The following is a 5,000-nucleotide window of genomic DNA, read 5'->3' on the forward strand; positions in this document are numbered from 1 at the left end:
TCTTCCTTCCTCCCTGCCCTCCTCCATTTTTTCTTGCTTCCTTACTTCCTTCCTTTCTCTCTCCCTCCTTCCTCCATCCCTTCCTTTCTTCCTCCCTCCCTTTTCCTCCTTCCTTTGTCCCTCTCTCCCTCCCTCTCTTTCTTCCTTCCTTCCTGTTTGCATTCTTTCCTTTCTTCCTTCTCCCTTTCCTTTCTTCCTTCCTTCCTTCCTTCCTTCCCTCTTCCCTTCCTTCCCTCGATCGGTGCGAAACTCAGCAGTTCATCAATTTGCAAGCGTGTTTGTTTTCCCCGAAATTAATTTTCCCCAAATCATCCATTTCAAATCTTTATATCCCAAGTCCACCAGCGTGGCTTCTCAGTCCCCTCCCCCCTAAAAAAAAAAAAAAAAAAAAATCCCCCACCCCCCACGAAGACCACAAGAATTTCGATTTCAATTTCCGAGTGAACTTGGGGTTTTACTGAATGCAGACAGTTGTACCAAATTTTCTTGCAGACCCCATGGTGTTTTCCCTCCAGAATCGAAATCTCATCTCGGGCCAAACTAGCAAAACACACAGCTGCAGGCTGGGATATTTTTTTTCCTCTTTTTTTTTTGTGTTCTTATTAATTCCGCTGTGGCTAAATCCTGGCTTTTTTAACCTTTATTAATTCTGCTGTAGCTAAAGCCAGACTTTATTTATCTTTTATTTTTTTGGGGGGAGGGGGGGAGTGATTGTAGAGAAAAGGATATCCTTATATATATATATTTCTAATTAGGGAACGCCCTACAGAAAAAAATATTTATCTAATAATGACATCACCAGATTGATGGCAGCAAATTTATTTGTTTTCATAAATTGTATGTAAATACGTTTGTGTCCGTACTTACACTATGAGGTCGTGCTATACACAGAGAGACAGTCAGGTAGTCGAAAACATGGAAACATACGAAGAACAAAAAATATGTAAAAAAAAAAGTAAAAGAATCATGAGGAATATAAAGAATATGTGTTACTACACAGAATAAAAAAAAAGAAACAAAAAAGAATAAAAACAAAAATAAAAGAATGAAAAATAAATCAATAAAAAGATATTGGCAGAGAGCACACGGATATATATGTGAAGATGAATTTGGAATAAAAAGAAGGATCCAGAAAGCCTTAAGTAAGAGAAAATAAAGTATATATACATAGAAAAAGTAAGAAAAATTAATTATTAGATAAACAGACTCGTCTAGATGTAAATGGAAAAAGAATATTGAGGTTTAGAAACAAACTTAAAACGTAAATAAGTAAAAACAAAATAGACAAATGAGAAAGTAAATAAGTAATAAATAAATACATATATGAATGAATAAATAAAAAAACAGATAAATAGACAAACAAATATATGAATAAGTAAATGAATAGATAAATAGATAGACAAGATGAATAGATAAATATAGAAAAATAGATATACAAATGAATGAATAAATAAATAGTAAAAATTTAATGAATCAATAACAAGTATATATATATATATATATATATATATATATATATGTATAAATTGATAAATAGATAAATATGGATGAATGAATGAATAAATAAATAAGAATAATGAATAAACAAATAAGTAAATAGATAAATAAATACACTAGTTAAAAATAAATAGATATATGAATATATAAGTAAATAAATAAATGAATGAATAAGTAAATAATGAATTTATTGATTTATCTATTTATTTATATTTTTATTTATTTATTTATTCATTAGTTTATTTATTATATTATTCTCCAGTCATTAAAGAAAACAGGATGACTATAGTCTATAGGGTTGTCGTTAACTTTCCAAAGGCTTTGATTACATAGAAGTAATACAAGTGATGGAAAACTGAGGGGAAAGAAAATGCTACGTGACTCTGGTCCATAAGGTGAAAACAAAGAAGACTAGAAGGCGAAAGAGTGGTAGGCGATGCTAAGAAAGTACTTACGGTGGTTTTGAGAGTGATGCAGTATGGGATGTGTGTGAAAAATTAGGAAAAAGCAAAAGAAATGAAAGACAAAAGAGATTAAACAAAGAAATAACATTGAATAAAAATGAAAATAAAAAACGAGCCAAAAAATGCTTAGAAAGTACTTACGGTGGTTTTGAGAGTGATGCAGTATGGGATGTGTGTGAAAAATTAGGAAAAAACAAAAGAAATTAAAGACAAAAGAGATTAAACAAAGAAATAACATTGAATAAAAATAAAAATAAAAAACGAGCCAAAAAAAAATAAATAAAAAAGAGGAAAAGGTATCATCGTATTTGATCTTTGGAAATGAAATTTGGATTTTGCCTCATCGACGCGAGAGCCCCTTTGTCGCCTTGGCCCCCACAGGCACCGACACACCCGGACGCATACGCCGTCATCTCGTATCTTTTCCGCACAGACGACCAAACAACCTCCTCTTCCTCCTCCTCCTCTTCCTCCTCCTCCTCCTCCTCCTCCTCCTTCACCTCCTCCTCCTCCTCCTCCAACCTCCTCTTCTTCCTCCTCCTCCTCCTCCTTCTCCTCCTCCTCCTCCTCCTTATTCTCCTCCTTCTCCTCCTCCTCCTTCTTCCCCTCCTCCTTCTCCTCCTCCAACCTCCTCTTCCTCCTCCTCCTCCTCCTCCTCCTTCCCCTCCTCCTCCTCCTCCTCCTCCTCCTCCTTCCCCTCCTCCTCCTCCTTCCCCTCCTCCTCCTCCTTCCCCTCCTCCTCCTTCCCCTCCTCCTCCTTCACCTCCTCCTCCTCCTCCAATCACCTCCTCCTCCTCCTCCTCCTCCTCCTTCTCCTCATTTTCATCCTCCTTCTTCTGTTTCCCCTCTTCCTCTTCCTCCTACTTCTCCTTTTCTTTCTCCTCATTTTCATATTCCTCCTCCTCCTTCTCCTCCTCCTCCTCTTCCTCCTACTTTCATTGCTCCTCTTCCTCCTACTTCTTCCCCTCCTCTTCCTCTTACTTCCCCTCCTCCTCTTCCTCCTACTTCGATTCCTCCTCTTCCGCCTACTTCTCTTTTTCCTCCTCCATCTTTTTCCTAATGCTTCTTTTTCTCCTCCTCTCCTTCCTCGTCCTCCTCATTTCCTCCTCCTCCTTGTCCTCCTCCTTTTCTTCCTCCTCCTCGTCCTCCTTATCTTCTTCCTACTTCTTCTCCTTCTTTTCGTCCCATTTCTCCTTCTCTTCCTGCCACTTCTCTTTCTCCTCCTCCTCTTCTCTTCTTCCTCTTTTCTCCTCCCCTTCCTCCTCTTCTCCCCCTCCCCCTCTTCTGATTCTCCTCCTCCTCCTTTTCTCTTCTCCTCCTCCTCCTTCTCCTTCCCCGTCCTCCTCCTCTTCTCCTCCTCCCCCTCTTCTGATTCTCCTCCTCCTTTTCTCTCCTCCTCCTCTTCCTCCTCCTCCTCCTCCTCTTCCTCCTCCTCTTCCTTTCTCGTCCTCCTCCTCTTCCTCCTCCTCCTCCTCTCTCGTCCTCCTCCTCTTCCTCTTAACTTCTTCCTCACTCTCATTCTCTTGCTCCTTCATTCTCGACATTCTCTATCTCCCCTCCTCCTCCCCCTCCTCCTCCTCTTCTCTTCTCTTCCTCCTCCCTTCTCCTCACTTCCCTCCGACCCTCATCCCCTGTACACCCGCTTATCCCCGCGAATCCCACTATCCACTCCTTTTTCCTCAAGGTGTCAGTTCCCCCTCTCTCTCTTTATCTACCTATCTCTCTCTTTATCTCTCTCTATATCTCTATCTATCTATCTATCTATCTATCTATCTATCTATCTATCTATCTATCTACCTATGTATGTATGTATGTATGTATGTATGTATGTATGTATGTATGTATGTATGTATGTATGTATGTATGTATGTATGTATGTATGTATGTATGTATGTATGTATGTATGTATGTATGTATGTATGTATGTATGTATGTATGTATCTACCTATGTATGTATGTATGTATGTATGTATGTATGTATGTATGTATGTATGTATGTATGTATGTATGTATGTATGTATGTATCTACCTATGTATGTATGTATGTATGTATGTATGTATGTATGTATGTATGTATGTATGTATGTATGTATGTATGTATGTATGTATGTATGTATGTATGTATATATGTGTATGTATGTATCTATCTCCTGTCATTGCTTTCTATTATGTTCTATTCTTCTCTCAATTCTCTTTACCCCACGTTTGTGGTTCTTCTATTATTTCTTCTTTACTTTTTTCCTTTTATTCTCTCTTGTTTTTCTTTCATTGATTTGCTTTTTATTTTCTATTCTTTTTCCTCTTATTCTTTCACCTCTATTATTTCATTGATCTATTTAATTTTCTATATATTTTTTCATTTATTTATTTAGACTTTTCTTAATTTCGTTCTCATCCCATGTGGGACCGTTTTCGAAATTTTCTTTTTCCTTTTATCTTCTGATTCCTTGTTCATTCTTCCCTTTTCTTAATTTTCGTTTTATTTTTCCACTTCATTCAACTCCGCTTCTGTCCTTTTTCCTCTTTTATTTTTATTCCATTCACCCACCCCCTCTCCCTTTCCTCTCTCTTCCCTTCCCTTCCTTTCCTTTCTCTTCCCTTCTCTCTCCTACTCTTCCCCTCCTCTCTCCTACCCTCTCTTCCCCTTCCCTTCCCTCTCTTCCCTTTCCCTCCCATCCCCTTCCCTCGCCTTCCCTTTCATTCCCTCCCCTCCCCCTCCCCCTCCCTCCCCTCCCCTTTCCTTCCCCCTCCCCTCGCCCCCCTCCCCTCCCCCTCCCTCCCCTCCCTCCTTCCCCTCCCCTCCCCTCCCCCTCCCCCTTCCTCCCCTTTCCTCCTCTCATTTTTACTTCTTTATTCCATTTCATTCTTCTCTCCGTTCACTTTCCACCCCTCCACTCCCCTCCCTTCCCTTTCCTCCCCTCTCTCCCCCCTCCCCTTCCCTTTTCTCCCCTCCACTACTTTTCCTTCCCCTTCCATCTCCTCCCCTCTCCTCTCCTCCCCCTCATCTCCCCTTTTTATCTCCTCCCCTCCTCCCCCTTC

This window comes from Oratosquilla oratoria, chromosome 6, assembly GCF_046742065.1.
Source record: "Oratosquilla oratoria isolate Oo_2021 chromosome 6, ASM4674206v1, whole genome shotgun sequence".
Taxonomy (NCBI): Eukaryota; Metazoa; Arthropoda; class Malacostraca; order Stomatopoda; family Squillidae; genus Oratosquilla; species Oratosquilla oratoria.